Genomic DNA, 12,439 nt, shown 5'->3' on the forward strand with positions numbered 1-12,439 from the left:
CCAGTCCTGGGTGTTCATTGGAAGGACTGATGCTAAAGCTGAAACTCCAATACTTTGGCCACCTCATGTGAAGAGTTGAGTCATTGGAAAAGACTCTGATGCTGGGAGAGATTGGGGGCAGGAGGAGAAGGGGACAACAGAGGATGAAATGGCTGGATGGCCATCTAGATGGACATGAGTTTGAGTGAACTCCGGGAGTTGGTGATGGACAGGGAGGCCTGGCATGCTGCGATTCATGGGGTCGCAGAGAGTCAGATGTGACTGAGGAACTGAACTGAACTGAACTGAACTGAGTCCTCACTGAGATCATTCTGATAGCCCTGCTTCTTACCTGGAAATCTTAGACATCTTCCCGGGGTTTTTTTGTTTTGTTTTGATTTTTCTCTTTTCTTTTGTTACTTCCAATGAAGATATAAATGTGAAATTAAATAAAAAGTATTGATTTAAGACATCCAAAGATTTGAGATTTATAGCGAAATATACTATGGATGTGAGAGTTGGACTATAAAGCTGAGCACAGAAGAGTTGCTTTTGAACTGTGTTGTTGGAGAAAACTCTTGAGAGTCCCTTGGACTGCAAGGAGATCCAACCAGTCCATCCTAAAGGAGATCAGTCCTGGGTTTTCTTTGGAAGGAATGATGCTGAAGCTGAAACTCCAGTACTTTGGCCACCTCATGAGAAGAGCTGACTCACTTGAAAAGACCCTGATGCTGGGAAAGATTGAGGGCTGGAGGAGAAGGGGATGACAGAGGATGAGATGGCTGGATGGCATCACGGACTCGATGGACATGAGTTTGAGTGAACTCCAGGAGTTGGTGATGGACAGGGAGGCCTGGCGTGCTGTGGTTCATGGGTTTGCAAGGAGTCAGACATGACTAAGCAACTGAACTGAACTTATAGATAAAATATCTGCAGTTGGTGTTTGTTTGTTTTATATTAACTCCCATTTGGTGTTTGGTTAATATTTTAGGTAAACTGTGTGAAACACTGGACTTTCTTTTTCACTTCCTGTGTGTTTAGCATGTCTATAGTCTCATTCTCATGAGTCCACCTCAAAATTAGAACGCACCCCTCTTACCTCTCCATCTTTCCAGGATTTAGCAGTGTCTTGGCCTTTGTAGATTCAGAAAATATAATCTGTGAGATGGTTAGATTTGTCATATTTCAAACTATGTGGGTTATTAAAAACATCAATTCCATGTTATCATTCCCAACCATGTAGTTTCTGAAATTTATTCCAAAAACGTACAATTTTTTTTTTCTCCTTCTGTGTTTTTCGGGGTGAAATAGTACACTGGAAACTTTGAGTCATTTTTGATGTGGAAAAGAAAGCCTCACCCTGCAAGGAAGCCATGCAGGGAATCTGTAATAAGAACATAATAAACCACCTCATCCTGGCCTCTCAGCACCATGGCTCCTGATGACTTAGGATTCCTTCACAATCAAGTACAAGTGAGTCTGTGTCTTTAAAAAATAAAGCCCATCTTTTATATGAGACAGTTTCTAGTTTATCAAAAAGCTGCATTAAGGTGTTTAATAAATCATGCTGCATACAACCCAGGGACAAGAAAGCACAACTGCCTAAAATAAAATACATTAGGAGTACAAGAAAAACATAGATTCTTAGTATGATACTCTGAGTCCTTATAAATTAATCAGAAAATTTTATTAATTGTCTACCAAGTTTAAAGCAATGAAGAAACAAAAGGAAATGGGTGCAGTCTTTTTCCTGAATGTAATGTACAAGGCCTGGCTGCTAGGAAATTGAGTGCAAATCTTAGCATTTGAGTTTGACCAGTTTTAATTTTTTTGTTGTTATGGGTTAGTAAGAAATGAGAGAATACTCCCAATTACAAACACAACTTTGTCTTAAGGCAAAGGGCACTCCTCGGATGAGGTATATTGCAAAATCGGCAGAGACTAATCCCAGTTTGTGCTTTCTTCAGCAAATGACCAGTGTCCCACCTCACACCACTCTGGCTATGCCATTTCTTTCACCATCTCAGCCAGATTTCCAGAAGGCAGGTCTCAAACATATTTCAGAGACTGGTGCTTTGATAGTGAAGCAATGAGGGCCTTCGTACTCCTGACCTAAGGACTCTAGGTGATCCACTGATTCGGTCAGTCATGAACTTTTCATGATCACTGGAAGGTGCTCAAATGACCCTTTGGCTCTTTGCTTGGTCTACGTGAATCCAAGTCTGTTTTACAATTGCTTCTTTTCCTGCAAGCAAAGAGGGGATGAACAGGTCAGAAGTTAGATGGACTTCAGTCAACAATGAAAGAGAAGTCGGGTACTGGCTGCTTTGTTTAGAACAGTGTTGGTGTCCTAGCATGGGAGGGGACAGGGAGTGAGTGCAACCAGGAGGTGGGGGAGTTAACAGAACAATGTATTCCTGTTTTTATCTTTTGCTGAGAGGACATCTCTTCAATCTCTCTTCAACTGAGAAACAGTCACTTCTTTGATTTAGGAGGCATTTAGAATGTCAGCTGCTAGGCACTTTGTGTGTGTGTGTGTGTGTGTGTGTGTGTGTGTGTGTGTGTGTGTGTGTGTGCGTGTGTGTGTGTGTGTGTGTGCGTGCATGTGTGTGAGTGCATGCGTGTGCACCTGTGCTAAGCATTTGAAATGGCCTGGCGGACTACTCCAAGGAACAAGGATGAGATTTAAGAATTTGTTTTGGCTTTGGAGTTAAACTGAACAGACCCAAGATACCCAGCTCTTCAATTTGAGATAGGTTACCACTAAGAACGTTGGTTTAAAATGAAAATAATACTTATGCCTCAGTATGGAGACCAGTTGCCACAGTACCTGGCACAGAACAGAAACTCAGTGAATTGTTTCCTTCAATCTTCTTCAAGAAACTTCCAATCATGCAGTGTCCTGACTTCAATTCTGCATCGCTGGTCCTCTAGAGACATGAATTATACCTATGGTTTAGATCTCTGCAGACTCCAGGACTCAGTTTGTTTCTGAAAGAGATACAAGGAGGCAAAAGTTGGTCAGCTCACTATCAAATCAACAATGCTACTAATTCTACTCTGACTTCCTAACCCATAACTAAGTTGCTTCTTCTCTCTTGTGATCAGGATACAGCCTTGTGCTTTCCCTGTCTTCTTTCTCCACTCCTCTGTTTATCTTGATTCTTTAATCCAGAGCTCATATTTTCACTAAGAAGTTGAACAGATATTTGTGACAGCCCTGTACTCTCTAAGACTGAAATATAGTTCTCCGGTCCTCATTTATATATTTCTCACAGCCCAGAATCTTGTGGCTCAGAAGTCTTGGGAGTCTTCTTAGCTTCGGCTTCTTGCCTACTGCTATGCTACCTTCTGTTGTCATCTCTCTTTATCAGCTATCTGTAGACACTGCCCACTGCAATTTGCTCCATCCTGATTTTAAACAAGAACATTTTTAATATAGGCAATCTGAGAAGACAGATTATCTACACTTTACAGACATAATAATATAAGACAAGCAGTAGCCAGAACACATAGTCAAACCTCAGAATAGTCTAACTCTGTGCTATCTTTCACCAGGTGCATCATTTTCCTTACTAAGTCATGCTGTTTCTACGTAGGATTCTTTTAAATTCACTGTCCTCTTTCCATTTTATTTGCTACTTCATTTCTGGCTCCTTTTCCCTCACACCTGGACTATCACAAAACCTACTCCCTAGGCTGTCTGCTGACAATCACTCTTCTTGATTTATCTTTTTAAAATCCATATATGATCACATTATCCTTCTGGCCATGTCTTGTAAAACAAAACAGTTCCTAAGCAGGGGATTGAAGGCCCTTTAAAATCTAGCCTAAGCAACCTTTTGGGTCTCTGTCTCTGTCTTTCCCACTTTGCATTACTCATTTTTCCTTAAACACACCATATGGTGTCATTCTGTTGTGCCTTCTCCCCTGATCTGGTACTTAGAAAAATCCTACTTATTCTCTGCACTCTTGCCCTATTTTAAATCACACATCTGGTTGCTTTACTCTTCCAGCTTAGTTTCTCAGTGGCTCCACATTTTATAATCCTGAGTAGAAAAAACTCTAAAGGGTAAACTTGTTTACTTCTTACCCAAAGGCTGTGTTCAACTTGCCTTGGCCTGACTAAACTCAAGAGGCTCTTCCCACTTCCACAACAGCCCCAGCTTCAACACACTCCTATATACAATGATATTTCAAGTCTCCATGCCTTTCCACATGCTGAGCCACAAATGAACTTCACTCAGGCCATCTGGCAATTTCACCCTATTCTTCAGGTCTCAGTAAGACTTGTCTTTTCCTTGTGAAGCCATTCCTCACCCACCCAAGCAGGTGCCTGACTCCCTGTTGCCCTTATTCCATATGTCTATTGCTGCCCTTAACTCCCTGTTAATTATTTTTTTATTCTGTCTGTCCTTCCAGACTGTGAACTTTTAAAGGGGAAACATTATGTTTTATCACCTAGCATTTAGCACACTGCCTAATTCATAACAGGTATCAAATACATATTATAAGATAAATGGAAAATAGTTATTTCTATGGAACCTTTCTTATTTTCTTTTGTATAATTAATTATTCATTTGCCCAAATCCCATAGTATCAGTGTGCCAAGGACTTAGAATCAGGCTTCTGGATTCAAGTTACTAATCTTTCATTTACTAATTAAAATTTGAAGTTGTTAATCCTGTTTCCTCATCTCTGAATAATGTATATCTATGATTTAGGCTATTTGTTGAACAGGGTAATGCTACATAGTTATCAGTTAGCAAATCTCAGATATGGTAAATTTTGCTAACCAAAACGATGGGTGGTGGTAGTAGTTACTGTTATTAACTTATATTCATTCCATGTGCTTTATCCTACCAGCTCATGGCTACCTGAGGGCTGCTACATTTTATATTCTCCTTTGTATTCACAGAATCTAGAGTCTGTTTACAGGCTATAGATATATATTAGAAATGAAATATGGGCACAAAATATAAGAATAAAAGTAATTCTGCTGCTGCTGCTGCTAAGTCGCTTCAGTCATGTCCAACTCTGTGCGACCCCATAGACGGCAGCCCACCTGGCTCCCCCGTCCCTGGGATTCTCCAGGCAAGAACACTGGAGTGGGTTGCCATTTCCTTCTCCAATGCATGAAAGTGAAAAGTGAAAGTGAAGTCGCTCAGTTGTGTCCGACTCTTAGCGACCCCATGGACTGCAGCCCACCAGGCTCCTCCGTCCATGGGATTTTCCAAGCAAGAGTACTGGAGTGGGGTGCCATTGCCTTCTCCGAAAATTAATTCAAAGAGCACTAACTATTTAGAAGACCATCGGAAGAACTAACCAGATCTAGAAAACAAAACAATTTGACTGGTGAAAATATTAATATATTCTATGAATATATATAGGACAGGGTTGTGTTAAAGAAGTATAAGAACTCAAACTGTTTGAAGTTCAGATACTGAAACCTGTATTGACCGTAGGAAGGATTCCATTGTGTCCAGCTATGATCAAGTATATAGTAAAAAATATGTTGACTAGCGTTAGAATTGTGGGGAATATCACTTATTAGAAACTGGGATCTTGGATCAAAATGCAAAATTTGGGGTATATAACTTTGACTATGACAGTGAATCAAAAGGAGTCACTACAGCTCCGCTCCTCGGCTCAGAAGCACTCTTCTAAGCCCTTGGGATGAATTTGTACATCTTTAGTCAGAAGACCTATATCATCTGCCAAAACAAGATTTCCTAGGTTTGCTTCTAAATATAGCTTTAGTTTGGGTAATTTGCTATAATCAATTTTGAAGAACATTTAAACTCAATTTAATGTTTATTTTCTTTGCCAATTCTTGGTGCCTGCATATATGATGACTCTCATTCAAACTAGAAGATTACACACCTATTAAATATGTACATGCAAGTGAAATCACCGTACATCATATAAGCACAAATTTAACTCTAGAAGATGTATTGCTTTCACTGATGCATTTATTCATTTGCTGAGAGATTTTTTAAAGTATGCATGTATTAAATATAACATTTAGAGAGCTTCACTTTGAAAATTCCTTAATTTCTGAACAAAATAGTGCAATTATGAAAATTTCACTAATCTCATATTTACCGTTGCTGGTACATTTTATACTCAGCTTTGAGATTGTACTAGCTTTATGAAGGCCATATTTGTTTATGAAATTGTTCACCAGTTGGGTGTTTACTGATATAGGACTGTAATTATTTTATGTTTGCCAATAGTCTTATAGTTAGCAAATTTGACAAAGGTAATTTTCTGCCAAAGAATAGAAATACCAGTTGTAAAGAGCTTCTTTTCAAACCACTTGCCATTGACAGTGAGATATTAGGACCAAGATTACAAAGCCGAGGCTATGGACACCTCACTAGAGTGGGCAGGAATAAAACTTTACCTAAGCAGGAGCCCTGAAAGTGGATGGGCAAAGGGGAACTGAGAGATGGTTGAGAATTTTCAGTCTCCAAAGACTAAGTTTAATGAAAGAGATGGCTAGAAGTCAGGTTCTCATGACGGGAACCAACTGGGGCATCTAAAACAAGGGACAAAGAGAACATTCAGATAGAAACACACACTGGGAAAAAGAACATGATATGAAAGCGAAGCCTTGTATCAAGTTTGCACACTAGAGGGCAGAGTGCAAGATCTCACTAACAGATATGGTTGGGTGGTAGGTTTGATTTTTTAAGTGGAGATTAAAAAATGGAACAGGAGAGGACAACCCACTCTAGTATTTTTGCCTGGAAAATTTTATGGTCAGAGGCGCCTCTTGGGCTACAATGCAGGGGATGGGGGGGTCACAAAATATTGGACATGACTGAGTGACTGAGCATGAATGCAGAGATTAAAAATTAAATTATCAACTAATGTTTACAAATTAGAGATATAACATAAAACACTCATCTCTGACTTCTGTTTATGCATCATATGGTCTTAAAGATACTATGTAAGCTCTGTGGACTCAGCATTCCTTATCTCTTAGGATGACCACATATTCAAGTGTGTCCCCTTTTACAACTGCTATCTTAATGTAATTGTTAATAGCACTCTTTTTCACTTCAAACTGTTCTGGGTTGGAAGAGACATTTACTACTCTTTTCTAAGAGGAGTTACACAGCACCACAGTCTCCCTAGCCTTCTGTGCCCAGCCCACTTGAGATGTTAGCTTTAAATACTTTGCTTCCAGAGTGTTTGCGTTTATGACTCTTATTCTTAGATTCAACAGTTCAACAATTTGGAGGCACAAGTTGGAAAGTTATTGAAAGGCACAGCCATTTTTCAAAATATTTTTCTTGGCATGTAGTTGATTTACAGTGTTGTGATAGTTCCTGGTATACAGCAAAGTGAATCTGTTATACATATACATATATCAACTCTTTTTAGATTATTTTTTCCAGATAGGCCATTACATTACTCTATTGAGTAGAGTTCCCTGAGCTATACCATAGGTTCTTACTACTTATCTATTTTATACACACAGTATACACGCAGTAGTGTGTATATGTCAATCCTGATCTCCTAATTTATCCCTCCTCCTCTCCCTCCACCCTAGCCCGGTAGCTCAAACAATAAAAAATCTGCCTGCAGTGTAGGAGACCCAGGTTTGACCCCTGGGTTGGGAAGATCCCCTGGAGAAGAGAATGGGAACCCACTCCAGTATTCTTGCCTGGAGAATTTCATGGAGGAGGCACCTGGTGGGCCACAGTCCATAGGATCGCAAAGAGCAGGACACAGCTGAGCGACTAACACTGTCCCTTACCCCCTGGTAGCCATAAGTCTGTTTTCTACATCTGTAAGTCTGTTTCTGTTTTGTAGATAAGTTCACTTATAACCTTTTTCAAGATTCCACGTGTCAGCAATATCATATGACATTAAGACACAACCATTTTCATGATCGATAAATTGTAGGTCCAGAGAAGCAGGTTGAATTTTAGAATAAAACAAAGCAGTGATAAGATGGATCTTATTCCATTATCATGTGGCTCCCAAAGGTCACATGGAGGAAACGGGGGCTCCATAAGCCACACTTGGCCTGCACACCTTTGTTATTTGACTTATATAACCTGTTTTCTTCTTAAGTTACTTAAATGAGGACATTTCACATTTAAACTCTGATTTCTAGCTTCTCTTGAAAAACTGGAAATTCTAGCACTTTGAGGCCCGTACGTTCAAAATGGCAGCTGAGGACAGGGCTCTTTCTTAGGAGTCTCTCCACCTCTTTTAGAGCGGGCCTACCTTCTCCCAGTGATCATGGTGCAAATGAAATGATTCATTCATTTGCTGCACCTGCCTGGTTGCTGTAGCTCCAAGCTTTCATCTTCCGAGCAGAGGTAGGTATCAATCCCTATGCATCACATCCAGACTCAAAATAATTGTTTCAAACCTGATTGAAACGGAGGGGTAGGGATGGAAGTAAATAGGAGCACTTGTCAAGCCCACTCTTGCAGGCCATTATGGATGCTATTCTACTTTTGATAGTAGAGATGACACATTAACTACCAAGAAGATGATGTAATAATAAGATTGTGTGTGCGTACGTGTATGTGTGCATGCTCAGTCACTTACGTCTGACACTTTGTGACCCATGAACTATAGCCCACCAGTTTTCTCTGTCCATGGGATTCTCCAGGCAAGAATCCTGGAGTGGGTTGCTATGTCCTTCTCAAGGGGATATTCCTGACCCAGGGATTGAACCCCTGTCTTCTGTGTCTCTTGCATTGAAGGTGGATTCTTTACCACTGAGCCACTGGGGAAGCTCAATAATAAAATTACTTTAAAAGAACTATCACTTTTCTCTATTTGATTTTATAATATGCTGCAACATGAATATTATCTTGTCTCTTATAGAGATGCTCAGGGTAAGTTCTATGATTTGTGGCCCTTTCATAGAAATAAGTCATTGTTGAGTCAACTACAAAGCCCAAGCTATTTAGCATCTTGCTTAGAGGAGGTTCTACCTTAAATAAAGTACTGGAGTGATTTGAACAATCTGGAATTTCTTCATTATGGATTCTTTCTTTTTATTCCATAGAATTTAGGTACAATATTCTCTCCAATCCTCTGAACAGTCCTACTCTACAGCGCTGAAACACTGCATGGTGGTCCTGAGGAAATTAAGCCCTGGCTTTCCCTGGTTCCTCGCACCTAACTCATTCTAGAGACTTCCCATTGCTGCTTCACTGGCACAAGCCAAAGGCAGTGAAGTGAAATTCACAGACAGTCCCTAACACATTGCTTTTAAAGCTACATTTACTCACCTCTACACAGTGTGTCATCAAACCACCTCCAGCTTGGATTTCACCATTATTTCCTTGAAATTGGTGTCACATCCTATGGTCCATAATTAGTTAAGCTATTGTCTATGCTCCTCAAGATTACTTTTATAGAATTAATAACATGGTTACTTGCACTCTGGATTAAGACAAGTACAGTGTTGATCATGTATGCAACCTATAAGTAAACGTCATAGCATTTACTACCAGCTTGCCATACCTCTTGCCATATCACTTGCCATATCACCGTGATGCCCACAGTGAAATTAAATGGCCCATAGCTTAATAGGCAGAAGAACTGTAGTATCATTTGTTTTTCCTAAGTTCATGATTTCCCAAGTTCAAGATTGTGTTTTTCTTGATTTTTATATGAATCTTGAAATTGTATTTTGAAGAAAAATCATTCAAGAGAAAGAATGGAAACATCTTGGCAATCTTTAGAATTAATACTGTATTCTTGCTTGGGGAAATTATTTCCACTTCTAATCGTACCAGTTTCTCCAGTAGAGCACATTGGAGGCATTTCCCGGAGTCTGTCCCACCACCGCTGTGTTTCGCAAGAGTGTTGGTTCTTTAATGCTGGACCCTGTCTCCTCCTCCGTGTGCATCCTCATTGTTATAAATTGACTGAAGTAGTCCTATCCCTCTAGCTCAGACATTAGTTCTACAATGGGCATGCCTTCCAAGTTGCTTTAAATAGAGTGAAATAAACATGTTTTTGTCAGTTTGGGGTACAAAGACATGATTTTCTTTATGGTATGCTTTAAGAACATAACATATAAAGCTGGTGTAGCAATTGCTGGTGGAATCGATAATCAGAAAGAATCCACCTGCAATGTAAGGGATACAGGAGATGCAGGTTCAATCCCTGGGTCAGTGAGTTAGGTGTGAAAGTCAGGAAGTTCCCCTGGAGGGGAGTATTCCTGCCTGAAGAATCCCAGTGACACAGGAGCCTGACAGACCAAAGTCCATAGGGTTGCAAAGAGTCGGACATGATTGAAGAGACTTAGTATACATGTAGAATTAAGAGAGAATGTAAATCACTAGACCACACCATATTTGAAGCCCAGTATTAACCACCATGTAACTCCTTAAGTATATGAGCTAGTAACTTCTTTACTGAAAACTTCACGGTTACATTTTCTAAAAGTAAAGATATATTTTATTAGCATCAAAAATACAGAGTGCCAATAGAGTACTATAAGCACAATGTTAAGTACAGTCCCAACTACAGGAATTTTTAGTCAAAATTTTCTGTTATCCTTTTTATCAATCCATTCATTTATATGCTAATGTTTAAACAATACATTGACCTTTTAGTATTTCTAATGTTAGAAGAAAAAAAGCAAGATAAAAGCTTTCACTTTGGACCATTAGCTTTCAAACATTGTTGTAGACAAAGATTACTTGGATGGCTTATTAAAAGTATAGATAACCAGGAATGCTCCAGATGTATGTAACTAGAAACTGAGGAGGAAAAGTCCAGGCATTTGTTTTTCTCAGAGAATAACAGGCAATTCTGAGTTGCATAAAAGTTTGAACATCTCTGTCGTAAGTTTACTGTATAACACCAGGATTTTATAAAAGGTCTTCGATTGTGTTATATTGGATGTTTGAAACACTGATCGCTGTTTGTAGTATATTACTATAACTTCATGAGGGAGAAGTCATACCTTCCTTTTCCTATAGTATTCATATAGATATCTAGCAAAGTAAGGGTTCAATAAATATATGTTAACTAAATTAACTTTTATGTCAAGCAAGGATGCTCCAGTTTTCACACAGTTAACTGGAAAAAAAGTATTTACCAAGGAGTATATAAGTTTCATGTACAGAATCCAGCTGACATGGAAGAGGTTGACAACATTTTGATATATCCCATCTCAGTGATTTTATTTTTTGAAAATAAATCTGAGTTAGTCAAAACCACTTCACCAGGGAATGTATGAAGATCACTTAGTGATAAAACCCAGGATGAAAATATTCATCATACAACTCTTGTCAAAGTGACTTTTGAATTGATCTTCATAATTTTTGCCACTTTCAAATGAAGTCTAACCAGTTAACAAAAAAGTGAGTGATTTCCTTAACTAAACAGTTTAGATTTAATGATGAAAAGTACAGGTTAGAAAAACTGATTTATGATTCTAACCTCAGAAATGTATCATGTTATTAAATTGCTCACTGAGCACATCACCACCATATTTAGTATATATTCAAAATCTTTGACAATATTTAAAATAGCTGGATTTTCCTGTATACATTTATTCAGAAGGGGAAACATAGATAATTTAAGCATCAACAAATATATCAAATATTTCATTAATAAATCCCCCCTGTAGGTGGAAGGGAGGAATGAAGACTATTATTTCAGATGTCCTTCTCTTTAAAAATCATAAATATTTGAGCATATTTTTACTATAAATAATGTTGAATAGCTGGTAACCTTTCAAAAATGATTACATTCAAGCTTCTTAAGAGAATCCTTCTCAGTGAATTTAACATAGGATACAGTATCAACAAGTTTGAATTATATATATATGTATATATATATCAAGTCTGAATTATATATATATATGTGTGTGTGTGTGTGTGTGTGTGTGTGTGTGTACATCCACAAGATCACATGCAGGAAGTGATATATACAGATACACACTCACACACACACATGAAAGTTTATATAAAGCCAGAAAGTTGAACTTGTTTTGTTATCTAGGGAAATATCTAAAAACTGACACCACAGCTCCCAGGACAGGTACAACCACAAAGCTAGAAACCTTTTATCTTTCTGTGGGAATGTCGGCACTGCTTCCAAAGAATCCTTTTGTAAACATCCTCCTAGATAAGTTAGTAATACCAGATGAGACGTGAATACACCTAGCAGTACTGCATGAGAGAAGGTGGCAATTTGTCTCCCCTTCTTCCTGCTGCAGAGATAAAGAGGAGCTTAAATCAATTCACTCAAGCGTATGAGGAGGGGAAAATTTAGTTTCACACCTAAAGCAATCAGATTATTATACTGTCTTGTACCGCTCCACCACAGAAAACAAATTTTTGTTTTCAAATTGAAAAAATTGCAAAAGTGAAATCCTCCTCATCTCATCTCTTTCTACACACACACACAGGCACATGCGCACACACTAAACACATATACACTCACACATAGAGTGATTGCTCAT

The sequence above is a fragment of the Capricornis sumatraensis genome, chromosome 9, assembly GCF_032405125.1.
Source record: "Capricornis sumatraensis isolate serow.1 chromosome 9, serow.2, whole genome shotgun sequence".
Taxonomy (NCBI): Eukaryota; Metazoa; Chordata; class Mammalia; order Artiodactyla; family Bovidae; genus Capricornis; species Capricornis sumatraensis.